The 16,068-nt window shown below is 36.2% G+C and overlaps 1 protein-coding gene across 2 annotated transcripts in view; it reads right to left on the bottom strand.

Moving 5' to 3' along the window:
• Positions 1-16,068, bottom strand: part of LOC106142769 (uncharacterized) — a 537,134-nt gene that overhangs the window by 374,607 nt on the left and 146,459 nt on the right. The window contains exon 1 of one of the 2 annotated variants that reach the window (XM_060951672.1): positions 966-1,116. The exons of the other annotated variant lie outside the window; for it this stretch is intronic. The gene's annotated coding sequence lies outside the window, so the exon portion shown is untranslated. Of the gene's footprint in view, positions 1-965; positions 1,117-16,068 lie in introns of those variants that run through there. 2 annotated transcript variants of the gene reach the window in all.

Below are 16,068 nucleotides of genomic sequence, written 5' to 3'. Positions count from 1 at the left end.
GGAATTCCCTCCTCGCATCTCTCTTCCCCCTACATACAACTTGGGATTTGCAAGGTAAGAGAGAATTGACATTATTGGAGATTGAAGTCAAACGTACTCATATCGTTATATAAAAAAGTAGTTTCAATCTGATAGCAATTGTAGAACATTTTAATAATTCTATTTGTGAGATTCAAATCTTTCCGTCATATTAACAGACCTTCGCTTCCCTGAGCCCAAAACATCTGTTGAATCTGTACTTTCTATTTTTGGCTCATATTTGAGTTTCGAATAAAATTGTTGAGTGATTTTATTACACACAAAATATAGGTTACAACATGTGGTTATAAATCTTTCAATTTTATCCGTATTTCTATGCGATAAATGTGAATGAATTTCAAATTTGGAATATCATATCATTTTATTTGAATTTTTGTGCAGTAGCTGCGAATAAATTTCAAATTTGAAATATGATATTAACTTTTACACAATAACTGTAAATATTTCAAATTTGGAAGGGAACTAAACTTCATAAATAGTGTATAGGTGTAGAGAAATTGCATTCATTTAGAAGGTTAATTAACCTATTATCTAAATCGATTTTGAATGACTCGGTGTTTACAAAATGGTCGATTTTACCAATGAATATAAATAAATTAAAGGATAAACACACAGAAGATACAATCAGTATCAACTTGCGTAATAGTAACTAATTTACGGATCGGTATTTACATAGTGATAAGTTTGTTCCGCCCATAATTGATTGGTTACATCCAAAACAAATAGACAGACGAAAGTTAATACTTCTCCAGTATATCCAACTCAATTCACAAGTTTGATTCGGGACATAATATACACAAGCAAGCTATAACTTGAACAACCACCATATTTATAATGGAATCGAAATCTATGGACAACTTTCTCACACTTAACTTTTTTGTTTAGGGACGCCAACATAACCTCTAACTTGTTTCGACTCTACTTACCCCAAAACAATCCGATAAAATGCAATCCAAACACGCAAATACACTTTCAAATTCACAACACTAGTTCCACACACAAATTCAAATATAGAACACTGTTTTGAACCAATAAAATTACATTTACCCGACGCGAATTACGGGAGCATCTCATCACCGACGAACGCAACTAAAACTAACCTAAAAATGCGTTCCGTTCGAAATTCGAACATAAAAATTTGACCGCTCATACAACCATTTCAAGGGAACACGCTCTGTATCAAACATTATTCTTAAACTAATTCAAGTCTTAACACGTTGTGATAAGGATGAAGTTGTGAGTAATGTTAATCAACTGTTTATACGGAGAAACGGAACGCAGTAGTCTTTTATATTCGATTTTCTACCTGCCCTCGTCCTTTTTTAGGGTCCCAGCATTCCTTGTTTGTCTTACGACTTTATCGTGTCATACATAGAGTTCGTAATTGCATGGGAAGTATGAACGTATATTTTTGCTAGCTATTGCAACGCCTACGGCTTTTTCTATTATGCAGTTAGCAAATGCGGTTGATGTGTTTCTGTATTGATAATTCTGGGAATGTTTTTGACGGAGAACATTCCGAGCGGAGGATCTTAATCTCTTATAAAATTCTCTGATAATTACTTAGATTAAAAGATGATTGTAGTTATTTTGAGATCCGGAGTTAGTTTCTGAGTGATTTTTCCAGACAAAGCAATACCTAAGATAATGATTCACAAAGTGAGCCACTCATCCATCAGATCGTCAAATTCTACGTCAGTCTGATCAGATGAGAGCCGTTTCGAATAAAATTACTCACCCATTCCTCAATGTTCGTCATAGGCGAGACGAACGAATAAGTCTCCAGGCACTTTTATAGTATTTATATTGACCATGATCGAAGGCCTATCTTAAAAACTTAGGTACCACAGACAAAGTATACTTCAAAGGATACAGTCAGTGGAAATAGGCGTGATTTTATTTGTAAATACATACGCGATATAAAACAAATCCCATCACAAAGAAATTTCTCTAGAAATAAGTAGTGCCCTTGTACTAAATTTCTCTTTAGTTTAAGTTAATCTTATTTTTTCCTTGAAGTACATAAATATATAAATAATAAAAAAATAAAAAATTTATCATAAGGATAATTCACATCCTATCCGACCACCACCCATGACTATATATATAGGAAGGAGGAGTGCGCTTTTATTCTCTAACAGCGCACCCTTTCTACAGAATCTTAATACTGTCTTCTATGTGTGTGTTAAATAATTCAGATCCATCAAAAACAATATTCCATCTAGATCCGAACGAAGATCCAGCCCCTGCCCTAAGCGTCTGCGAGATCGTCAAGCGCCAAAAAGGCCGAACATAACAACAAGTACTTAAATGAACTCCTAAACTGGCAACACTGTAGAATAGACTAACTTTAATAGGGTAAAACTAATCTAGCCAAGTCCTCATGATACTGCAATTTTGTAAGACAAAGTTGCACATTGGCTATCGCCGCGCCGGGCGAATGATAAATTCGGTCGCTTACATTGATAGGAATCCACGAATAATATAGTAACACGAATTTGAATTTAAGAATCTTATTTGTTTTTTTTTTTAAATTTTATGCAATGGCTGTTGTCATTTAAATTTTGGAATGTCATATTTATTTATTAAAATTTGAATACATATAAACTGAATAATTAAAAGACTTTAATATGCATTCCTAATTCATTATTCCGAATTTTTATATCTATACTAATATTATAAAGCTGAACAGTTTGTTTGTTTGTTTCGCGCTAATCTCAGGAACTACTGGTTTGAATTGAAAAATTCTTTTTGTTTTGAATAGACCATTTACCGAGGAAAACTTTAGGCTATATAACATCATGCTGCAACTATTAGGAGCGACGAAATAATGGAAAATGTGTGAATTATTCATCCTTGAAGGCTTTAATGATTCCCAAAATAACTATTCCACACGGACGGATTCGCGGGCACAGCTAGTGTATTATATTATTATATAAAGGTTAACCTACATATAGGTTTAAAAATCGCATGGAAACGGTATTTTTTGGTATGAAAAGCAACCTTTATACTATTCATCACTTCTTGATACCAAATTTTGTAGGCAAAGCACAAAAGAGTATAAAAGAAATACACGAACATTTGCAATTATAATATTTCATTGGAAGTCTACATATAGTTTCAAGTAATCAGTAATGAAATTCACCAACATAAAAAATACACTATTCATACATACATATAATCACGTCTATATCCCTTGCGGGGTAGACAGAGCCAACAGTCATAAAAAGTCTGATAGGCCCCGTTAGCTGTTTGCCTTAATGATAGAATTGAGATTCAAATAGTGACAGGTTGCTAGCCTGTCGCCTAAAAGAAGAATCCCAAGTTTATAAGCATATCCCTTAGTCGCCTTTTACGACATCCATGGGAAAGAGATGGAGTGGTCCTATTCTTTTTTCTAATAGTGCCGGGAACCACACGGCTTTACTACATACACTATTCACTTTATTTTTTGAACCTGAACGTCACACTACCCCGCAAGGCTGTACGCGTGATTACGAGTATATGACTCCTGGATGTTTCTACCAAGTAACGGACAAACATTCAAATGTATGCATTATTACATATGTACATTTTAATGTTTGTCCTATATATACATATTTTCATTCTAATTCTGTCAGATCTACCACTTCACACAAACAAACCTCGGTGCCCTCATCAAACACTCATCAAACACAGTAAATATCCATTAGCAGAACTGAATTTGCCTATAAAATAGCGAGGGCCAATGGATTTGCATCGTGTTTGCGTACGCTGTTTGCTCGCCACTCGAAAAAGCAACTTCTTAATCCATACGGTTCTGATGCAAACATGACTGACAGTCACACAGTGACGCAAGGCAGAATATTGTAGTGGAAGAGTTCAACGTTCGCAGGAATCGACATCGTGGCGTTTCGTGGATCAGGGATGGATTTATACAATCTGCACGGAAAATGAAGCAGCTGGTAGCGAAGACTTTTGATGTCGTTAGAGTCGACTAAGGGAATAGGCGCACATTCATTTAGTGCAAGCTTACATGCTGAATCCGTAGCAGGGCACGCGCGACGGGGTTTTAAAAAAACGCGAAAAACTATTGCTATTTCGCTTTTTATTATGACGTGAAATGGGAAACTACATACAATATTAGCGCGATAAAAACAGAGTCGCGCGTACAGCGGGGATAGTACGGAAGCTTGCACTAAATTCATCAACCAGGTGATATCACCTGGTGCCGTGTGGTTCCCGGCACCTACACAAAAAAGAATAAGACCACTCCATCTCTTTCCTATGGATGTCTTAAAAGGCGACTAAGGGATAGGCTTACAAACTCGGGATTCTTTTTATAGGCGATGGGCTAGCAACGTGTCACTATTTAAATCTCAATTCTATCACTAAGCCAAATAGCTGAACGTGGCCTATCAGTCTTTTCAAGACTGTTGGCTCTGTCTTCCCCACAAGGGATATAGACCTGACCGTATGTATGTATGTATGTAGGTGGTATCACCTGGGTGACCCAAGTGGAATAAACTTACGTACTTAAAAACACTTACGCTTCGGTGTAAATGCGTCCAGCAAACAGTAAATTGCAAACGCTGTGTTACCGAGCTCAGTTTGAATTATGAAGCCTCTAAACGTCTCAAGGCAGCCTGTTTGGAATGCATGTCTGTTTGTTTGTATCGCCACCGAACTGCTGATTATATATATTGTTTCAATTTGAATTAATTTTCTTGCAAGTAAATTTTGCACATTACCCATTCAAAATTGCCGTGTTATTTTGCAATGGTTCCCTCTAACACAGTGCTTAGCTTGAAATTCTTCTTTAAAGTTTTTATTATTTGTTTGTAAATATCAATACCTGTGTTTCAAATTTTATTTAAAATTTTAGATCTGTCACAATCGATAAAATCGGGAACGTTCTAGCGAAATATCTGGTCAAGAGAAATAAGCATGCAGAGATCGTGGAACGATGTAGTCTCTGTCTAGCCCTACGGAAAAGAGGCGTGATTTTATGTATGTACTAGCTACCCAACCCGACATCACGTCTATAACCAATGCGGGGGACAGAACCTGAAAAGACTGATAGGCCACATTGAGCTATTTTGCTTAATGATAGAATTGAGATTCAAATAGTGACAGGTTGTTAGCCCGTCACTATTTGAATCCCAAGTGTATCCCTTAGTCGCCTTTTACAACATCCATGGGAACGAGATGGAGTGGTCCTATTCTTTTTTTTTAGTGGTGCCTGGAACCACACGGCACACGGTTTTCTTATCAACACTACTTATTCACATCTCGTATGTTGTTCGCTATCCAAGTTACTTATTCAGTCGGTTAGAGCTGTATAAATATGTAAATATGTTTTGGTAAAGATAGTGGTACAGTCGACGACACATTATACTATACACCTATCTCTGTAATATCTGTCTCTTTTTTCCTTTTTTTTTCTCACTTTTGATTTCCTTTTCATAATAAGAGTATTAAATGTATGCCTCACCTGTCTCAGTAAGTACAAACATATTTACTGTATTCATACCTATTTATGTAAATTGTTTTTGTATTTATAGGAATATATATATGCAGGTCTATCTATATATATAAAACTCTTCCGTTACTGAGTGACTGACTGACAGACAACGCACAGTCGAAACTACTGGTCGTAGACAGCTGAAATTTGAAATGTAGGTTCCTTGGGATATGTAGGGGAGCACTAAGAAAGGATTTTTGGAAATTCAACCCCTAAGGGGGGGAAAAGGGGTAAAAACGTTTCTATGAAAAATCTTATTCCTTGGGTTTATAAACTTGAAACTTGGCATGAACACGTACATAGGCAAGTAAATATGTTTGACATTATAAGTTTTTTCAAACTACCCTCCAATCGTGATTTAGGGGGTGCGATTGGGTGACTGATTTATTAACGCACAGCCGAAACCGCTCGGTATAGGAGTCTGAGATTTTGAACAGAGGTTCCTTTAGTAACATAAGTGAGCACTAAGAAGGGATTTTTGAAATGTCAACCCCCAAGGGGGGGAAACGGGGTAAACTGAGCCGGGGCTGCGGGAAAGTTCTAACGAGATACCGTGGCCCCGGAACGCAAAGGGCAACTGAAGGAACGAGGTGGGTTTTAGTCAGTAAAAGTCTGACACTCCCTTCCGTTCCACCCAGAGCGGGAGAGGTCATTTGATGATTTCCCATCCTTAAAAAAAAGGACTTTGTATGACAACTTTCAGTCGTCTCTTTAACATACATAATTATGTACATACATGCATAACATTAATAACATCACGCCTTTAAATCCCTATTTTGTGTTAACACTACCCATACAAACAGCTAAAAGGAAAAGAGACGAAATTTGTCCGCATCCATTTTCACCTAAATTCTTAACGTTAATGAGATTTACTTTTTATTATCAGGTCAACCTAATAGCCTCACATGTACGTATAACTTCGTAAGAATTTTCTTTCAACTCCTAACTACTATACTTCAACTGTCTGTACTGTCGAGATCATTAAAAAACGCTATATATAACCGAATTACACGTGGGCGAAGCCGCGGGCGGAAAGCTAGTTATATATAAAATTTTTGTTACTTTTATTACACTAACGTGTTTTGTTGGCAAAAATTTTCCATTAAAGGTTTACAAGTTAATTAAAGTTAACGCGGCGATGGGTACCTGCTATTTGATACAAGGGCACATCCATTAATATTAGGTGGCTATGTCTCTAAATATTCTCTTACCACCCAGCAGAAAATTCTCTCTCACGAAGTATTCACAATGCTATGAGGCCGTCTTTTGTACATTACCTTAACTAGCCTTTACCAGAGCCAGCAGTTTTGAAAAGACTGATAGGCCACGTTCAGCTGTTTGGCTTAATGATAGAACTGAGATCTAAATAGTGGCAGGATACTAGCCCATCGCCTAAAATAATAATCTCAAGTTTTATAAACCCATCCTTTAGTCGCCTTTTACGACATCCACGGGAAAGAGATGGAGGGGTCCTATTCTTTTTTATATTGGTGCCGAGAACCACACGGCTTATTTGTATATATGTATGTATGTTAATCCAAAACAGTGTTCTCGCTGACTGTACCTTACCTTTTTATTAAACGAAGTTGTTTTTGTTGGCAAACTAGGTATCTGTATGGGCGGTGCATTACAGAAGGCTTTCATATTAACCCTATGGAGTAAACATTTCTCCTTTATTGGGTTCTATAATATTTTTAGCGAAATTAAGAGCGTCCGTGATCGAATCGGTAAGGTGACCCGGTTAAAATGCGCGCTGCTCAGAAAGGCTCAGATTCAAATCGCACCCCAGCCATGTATCAATTACTATTTTCGAAGTGATGTTAGTTCTATTGAATCTATTTGAATCTCAATTCTATCATTAAGCCAAATAGCTGAACGTGGCCATTCAGTCTTTTCAAGACTGTTGGCTCTGTCTACCCCGCAAGGGATATAGACGTGACCATATGTATGTATGTATGTTAGTTCGAATAGTAACCAATGCTCTTACGGTGAGGGAAAACATCGCGAGGAAACCTGCACATTCAGACAACTGGATGTGTAACCATGATCGATCCAATACGGGTCAGATTTACGTGAAAAGGTAGCGGAGGTCTGATGGGAGTCGCTTCGTGTATAAATTTAACTCACCCAATCCAGGATCCATGGTATACCCCGGGCTCCTCTCCAGACTTCCAGAGTGATGTGGATGCAACCGGGACTAAACCCAGGAAGAAGAAGTATCCAAAGATCGCGATAAGTGGGAGCATGTAGTCTCTACCTACCCTCTAAGAAAATTACAATACGTACTGATTTGTAATATATATTTTGTGATCTCAAATATAAGACATTCCACAGCGTCTATCTGTGAAAGCGATACATCTTTGTCAAATGTTCTACCTTATTGTTCCAAACGTTCTTAAGTCGTCACCTACGACATACCAATCGCGGAATATTCCTTTACTCTGCCAGGAACCACACGGTTAACCCATGCAATTAACTAGACTTTAACCTAAGCAAGACACATTAAATGCAAGATTTAGTAGAAAACCACTAATTTTCTAGTAAAGATTAGTGCCAAAAGCTGCAAAACATGAGCTTAATTCGCAGCCTAAACTCCTGTCTGAAGTCCCACCTAGGCTAGCCAGACAAATTAGATAACATTCGACCTAGACACAAGAATCTAGAAGTGACAACCCATGATCGTGAATCACGCCTTTTTAATCGGGTACTTTAACCGCTCAACCACTGACGCTTTTACTTAACAATAAATAAATATATAAAGGACAAATTTCACAGATTGAATTAGCCTCGAAGTAAGTTCGAAACTTGTGTTACGAGATACTAACACAACGATACTATATTTTTTAATAAACATTTAGATAAACATCCAAGACCTAGACCAATCAGAGAAAGTTCCTCATCATGCCCCGACCGGTATTCGAACCCGGGACCTCCGATGTCACAGACAAGCGTATTACCGCTGCGCCACAGAGGCCGTCATTCAAACAATGGAACTAATAAGACAATCCTAACTAATGGACCTTGAAATTCGCCCATCCCTGACCAATGAACCCACTGTGATAGTTAATTACACTGTGACATCACTAAAAATCACGTTTTATTAAGATCATTAAGTGTAGCATTTTACTGCACTATATACATAAATGTTTATATGAAGCGATGAATCAGTTTATGCTAAGTGCGAACATACATACATATGGTCACGTCTATATCCCTTGCGGGGTAGACAGAGCCAACAGTCTTGAAAAGACTGATATGCCACGTTCAGCTATTTGGCTTAATGATAGAATTGAGATTCAAATAGTGACAGGTTGCTAGCCCATCGCCTAACTAAGTATCCCAAGTTTGTAAGCCTATCCCTTAGTCGCCTTTTACGTCATCTATGGGAAAAAGATGGAGTGGTCCTATTCGTTTTTTGTATTGGTGCCGGGAACCACACGGACGTGACATCGTTAAAAATCACGTTTTATTAAGATCATTTAGTGCAGCATTTTAATGCACTATACGCTCAAATGTTAACATGAAGCGATGAATCAGTTTATGTTATTTATGTATTTTATTTTGTATGATTAAGTTTATATTTATACGTATTTGTATTTTTTATTGTTTGTTTATTTTTTCGTAAAAGGTGTAAAAGTGAAGGGATTCTGTCACTATTTGAATCTGAATTCTATCATTTAGCCAAACAGCTGAACGAGGCCTATCAGTCTTTTCAAGACTGTTTGCTCTGTCTGATATAGACGTGACGTATGTATTGACTGTTCTTGAATTTTAGTTATGATTATATAAATACAAAATAAAATTAAAACTCATCTAAATAAAATAAATATTTCAACTACATACAATACAAAAAATAAAACTCATTTACAAATTTTAGTTAAAATAAATTAAAACTATTTTAATTAAAATAAATATTTTAACTACTTAAAATATAAACCTAAATCTCATTTACAAAATTGACAATATTTTCATACTTATAAGCCATTCAGTATACATATACAATAAACTTATGAAGTTTGTTTGTTTATTTGTAATATCTTTATTGCATAGAAATTTACACAGTAACAAGAAAATAGTACATAGTTATATAAAAGAAACAAATCACTTGCAATGGCGGACTTATCCCATGAAGGGATCTCTTCATGGGATTAGTGGTTTGGACTCTCGCCTCGTTTTTCATGGCCATACTTGATTTAAGTAGAAAAGATAGGATCCTGGTCGGATCCACGTAAAGGCCAAGCAAAGAAGCCGCTTCCATTCCATCACAATCCAAGGAGTCTAACTCCGCGCGACTCCTAATGAAACTACACCCGCTTAACTGAATAACGAATTTGTCCAGTGTCGGCGGTATATGGGACAGACAGACACACATGTCTACTGATAGAGTCCAAAATCCAGTGGTTCTCAACTAAGTTAGGATTTAAACTTAAGTGTATGCACCCTAGCGTCTGAATAGTTTATGAATTCGTAATTACAATCACGATTTCAAGATTAACTTTTTTTTGTTATTGTCTTTTGTTGAACTATTCACGAAGTTTGATTAGGTTTGACCTGACCTGATCTTTTCATAGCATAACATATGTATAATCACTACGCGGGTATATACCCTTGCGGGGTAGACAGAGCCCAATGTCTTAAATAATATTAAAAGTATGTAACTTTAATAAAACAGCACCTTAATTGACCTTAACGGAGATGACGTCACGCTACGAAAAATGCAATATTAAAATCTTTATAAATTGCTGTAGTGTGTTGAAAAACAAACATAATATATATATATATACATACATATGATCACGTCTTAATACCTTGCCTGTTAGACAGAGCCAACAGTTTCAAAAAGATTGATTGGCCACGAAATTGAAATTGAAAACTTGACTTAACCAATTTTACCATGGACGTGCCTAACCCAATCTATACGAGTACTAATATTATAAAGCTGAAGAGTTTGTTTGTTTGAACGCGCTAATCTCAGGAACTACTGGTTCTAATTGAAAAATTATTTTCTTTGTGTTGAATAGACCATTTATCGACGAAGGCTATAAGGCTATATAACATCACGCTCGAACTATTAGGAGCGAAGAAATAATGGAAAATGTGAAAAAAAAAACGGGGAAATTATTCATCCTTCACGGCTTCAATGATGCCTGTAGGAAGTATAGTTATTAAAGTTATTTATTCCTACAGAAGAAAGAAGGAGAAAAGAGGAGAAAATTATCAGTTTAAAAATAATTACATATATTATTAACATTATGAAAATACTGTAATAATAACAGTTATAAGCCACTCAAATTAATACAAGGAAGACCTGTACAGGCGTTCACTGCTCTGTGGCCTAAACATACCAACACAGAATCTGTCAAATATCCCGCTGGTATTGTCTTATATCACGGGAATTACCATAAAACCCCCGGGTTCGAATCCGGACACTTGTCTTCTGAATATTTATCGCGAACAGCTGTGAGGGAACGATTGAAATGTGACGGATACTCTGCATCCCTTTCGACATATATATATATATATATGTATATATATATATTAGGTAATATACATTGTATAATGCCGTGTGGTTACCGGCACTTTAGAATAGGACCACACCATATCTTTCCCGCGGATGTCGTAAAAGACGACTAAGGGAAAAGTTGATAAACTAGCAACCTGTCTATTTGAATTTCAATTCCATCTAAAAGCCATACAGCTGAACGTGGTATTTCAGTCTTTTCAAAATGACTCTGTCTACCCCTCCAGGGGTTATATACGTGAGTATATAATGTATTGCATGTAAAACTGGTTGGATTTTTTTTATTCATTTCGTCGGTTCTAGAGATTTGAAATTCGACACATAGGTTCCTTATGTAGTCTAAAGGTCTACTGAGAAAGGATTTCCCGAAATTCCCGCGGGAATATGCAATTGCCGTGTGGTTCCCGGCACCAATAAAAAAGGAGAAAAGGACCACACCTTCTCTTTCCCATGGTGTCGTAAAAGAAGTCTAAGGGATAGGCTTATTGATAGAATTGAGATTCAAATAATGACAGGTTGCTAGCCCATCGCCTAAAAGAAGAATCCCAAGTTTATAAACCAATCCCTTAGTCGCCTTTTACGAAATTCGAGGGAAAAAGATGAAGTAGTCCTATTATTTGCAAGTGAACAAAACAAAGTATAATAATTATATTAAAAACCTTCTGAATCCTATTAAACCTTGTTAACTTGAGTTCATAACTTCGTTGTGTATTAATCATGTTCACTTCACATCAAAAACTTTAGAACAAGCTCACTTTCGCCAAGTAAAAGTTGCCCCAAGCCACTGCATTGTATAAAGTTGAGATGCTAAACTTGGCTGTAGTAAACGGGTAGTCAACTTTAATTTATTTGTTGAATCTTCTAAACAGCTTCATGTTGACCTCAAACTAGCTTTATGCCGGGGCTGCAGTCATGTAGGTATTTTTAAAAAATGTTCTTATATTATCCGAGCTTAAAAATTATAAAGACTTTTGGTTTTAATAGACAAACGCAATTATTAATCAATAGATTTTAAAGCAATTAGCATGTAGATATACTGGATTCACATACGAGTACATACGTATAATCACGTCTATATCCCTTGCGGGGTGAACATGACCAACAGTGTTGAAAGACCAAAAGACTCCATTCAACTCTTTTCGTATGGCTTACTTATGGAATTCAAATAGTGACAGGTTATTAGCCCAATCTCCTACAAGAAGAAACCCAAGCTTATTCAGCCCATCTCTTAGTCGCCTTTTACGTAATCCACGGGAAAGATGGTGTGAGGTTCTATTTTAACTATTAAACAAGTTGTAATGGATAAATAAAAGAACTATTTTGAATTCTGCATAATTGAATTTCTATAGAGAAAACTATGGAAATTTCTACACGAGTAATGTCAAAGCAAAAGACTAGTCTAGTGACTTGATAAATCTGGTGACGAAGTTTTGCATTACTTTTTCTGACTGACCTATGTTACGTGACTTTTGAACCTTTCTGAGACTAATAGCTTTGTCTACCCCGTAACAAATAAAGGCGTGATATATGTTTGTTTCTGACTGACCAAAGTAAAAGCCATAAAGTTGCATCTTAAGTTATTACCGTGTAATAACATACATGCTATACAATTAATATAGTACAAAAGTTACAGGTTGATCGAACGAAAGCCTCTCTTCTGTGGACATTGATAGATTGGTCCTTCAAGCCGGATTCACATTACAAACTTAAATTTACAGATTTAAAAATACCAGCCACATTATTTTCAACCTTATATGAATAAACTTAAAACGAGTGTAATAAATTTTAAATTTATGAATTGCTAGTGGAAAAAATTGTTTACAAATTTTAAAATGCAGGTGGAATAATAAATAGTTGTTCGATTATAAAACCAGTCGCCGTGTAAAAAAGGAAGGTATTAAAACGAATTGAGTGAATAATGTTAGTTTGCAAGTATTTAAAGGGTGAAATAAATAACTTTAAGCATGAACTTTGATGCCAAAGTCCTGTGGGATCATAATAAATGTTCATACATAAAATGTGTGCCGTGCGGTTCCTGGCACCAATACAAGAAAAAGCGTTATTTTATGTATGTATGTTAATACAAACACATTGATTAATGTCCAAGAAACTACAATAGCCGAGGTAATAAACTCTGATAAAAAATTAATCCATTTTATTAGATACCTCTGCTGGCCGACTTGGCAAACCGCCAACGCATTTGGCAAGGGTATGCAAATATCTGCTTACATTAAACCCTGTGTCTATTATCAGTGTTTTGGTTGCGTTTCTTTTTAAAAACATTGGCCGTTATCTGTAACGGCCAATGTTTTAGGCCATTATCATCACGTCTACATCCTTTGCGGAGTAGACAGAGCTAGGAGTCTTGAAAAGACTGAAAGGCTCAGCTGTATGGCTTAATGACGGAATTGAGATTGAAATAATAACACATTGCTATTGAATCCCAAGGTTATTAGCTTTTCCCTTAGTCGCCTTTTACTACATCGGAAAGATATGGAGTGGTCCATATCTAAATTTCGGGGAACCACACGGCAAATTAATCATACTGGTAAAATTTATAGTGCAACAAGAGCAGTCACGCGCAGAAACATGAGATTGCTTGCATACAATTTATACGAAAACAAACGGCGAAATTAGATTGGTTGGAAGTAGAGAGAGAGAGAGAGAGAGAGTTAATCGTATTTCTTGCAGTTGCAATGAATTTAATTCCGGAGACGTACCGATAAAATCTAAATAGCTGAGACGGGAGCGGTACGATCACTTGCACATTGATGTGTTATGAATGGAGACGACAATACAATACAAATTATCTTTATTGCCCATAAAAAAAAATTACATATGTAGTAGAAACATACATAATAAATATGTTGAGCAACGGCGGACTTATCGCTTAGCAATCTCTTCCAGCCGATTTGGGTAGTGAAAGGTTTACTTGGAACCGGGTGGGCAGCATACTTAACAAATATTAGTGTATAATAAATAAACTACATACATATAATACATAAACTATAAATATAAATGACGTACCGATCGTGTAACTTTTGTAATCAATGTTGTTTGAGAACACACAATTTACTTGTGTCTGCTGTCTGTCTTGGTGTGTATGTGTACAATTGCCCTTCGGAAGCGGCTGTAGATTTAATTTTCAGTATATTTTGGGTCTATGGCGTGTTGTTTGAATTACGAAAATAAATTATACGTCTGCGCGCGCAAAATGCCGAGCCGATCTGACAATCAAAAAGCTCTTGTTCATGTCGTTCGTCCTCGCGTTTTCGTATTAAACATTTATTCGTTGATATCTCATCTCTTTCAGTCTTATTTTTGTTAGAAGGTTGAGAAACTAAAACCTGAATTCGAGGCATCACAGTCCTTCTACAGGTCAAACGACACATTGTATTTGCTAAAAGCATTTGCTGTCAGAGAAATCCTTAAAAATAGTCCAAATTCTAGTCTTTTTCATATAACATTTAACTTAATAGCGAAAAAAGTATTCAGAGATCGAGGCAAATGGAAAGATGCAGTCTATGCTGCCCCTTTGAGCGTTTGTCAATTCAGATAAATTTAATTTATTTTTAAACTTGTAAGCGAAATGTACATAAAACATTTATTTCATTTATGTATTATTTTATTATTTATATATTAATAATGTGATAATTAGCACCTTTATTTATTTAATGATCATTTCAAACCGAACTCTGTGTTAAACTAACTTTAGTTTCATGGAAATATTTCAGTGCTGACAATAATATTTCAATGAATTGAATTTAAAATATAAATATCGTTCTATAATTTACAGTCGATCGCGGGAAAATGCAGCACGTTTATTTTTCAAAATAAGAACAAGGCAAGAAGAAAATGGTTTTTCATGTCGTTTCCTGTCATTTATTTCAACGGAACGAGCCTGGATAACCGCCAAATGGTACGGACATTGTAGGTTTGTGTACAATAAACTTTATAAATAAGGGACAACGCGGCTGATGTGTAAACCGGGCTTTAAATTGCGTAAATCATCATCGAGTAAAGTGAACATTTTTGAACTAACAGTCTTGAAATGCGTGTGTGCCGTGCCGTGTGGTTCCCGGCACCAATAGAAAAAAGAATAGGACCACTCCGTCTCTCTCCCATGGGTGTCGTAAAAGGCGACTAAGGGGGGTGGGCTTATGAACTTGGGATTTTTCTTTTAGGCGATAGGCTAGCAACCTGTCACTATTTGAATCACAATCCTATCTTAAAGCCAAATAGCTGAAGGTGACCTGCCAGTCTTTTCAAAACTGTTGGCTCTGTCTACCCCGCAAGGGATATAGACGTGGTTTTATGTATGTATGTTTGTATGCAGTCGTGAAAACACCGAAAGTCCACGTTCAAATGTATTATTGAATGATGAAATTAAAGTGCAATGTATGAAAATTGTTACAAATATTAACCGAACCGTTTTGTATTCAAAATCCTACCAAAAAGCATGGCACGCGCGTTGTCATTTTAATAGCGCGAAAAACTGTCGCTGTTTCACTTTTCATTATGATATGAAACGGGACAGGGATAGTTTTTCGCGCGATAATAACGGCGTCGCGCGTGTCATGATACGGGTGTTGGTTATTATTATTATTCATTTTTACGAAACTTTTGCAGGGAAACTCATATCGGTTATACTATATTTACCAGACCCCTGAATTTGCAGGTTTCTTAAGATATGATGATGTGAATATAAGCGACGGTAAATCTTTTTTCCGTTAGTTTATCTAATATATTTAAACGAGCAATTCTTGTATATATATATAATCATCAGGATCTCGAAAACGGCTACAACGATTTTCATGAAAGTTACAGATTAGGGGCTTTTCGGCTCAAGGAATCGATTTATCAAGGTCCTAGGTTCGAGAAAAGCTCGGTTCCCAAGATATATAAACATTTTAAAAACCGCGTTTTAAGAAACTATATCAGCGCCATCTGTGGTAGACCGAGCAAAGCTCGGTCAACCGGGTACTTAAAATGGTACTGCCTTCTT

The sequence above is a fragment of the Amyelois transitella genome, chromosome 25 (assembly GCF_032362555.1).
Source record: "Amyelois transitella isolate CPQ chromosome 25, ilAmyTran1.1, whole genome shotgun sequence".
NCBI lineage: Eukaryota > Metazoa > Arthropoda > Insecta > Lepidoptera > Pyralidae > Amyelois > Amyelois transitella.
Note: the sequence above shows the minus strand (reverse complement) of the source record. Positions and strands in the feature narration are given on the sequence as shown.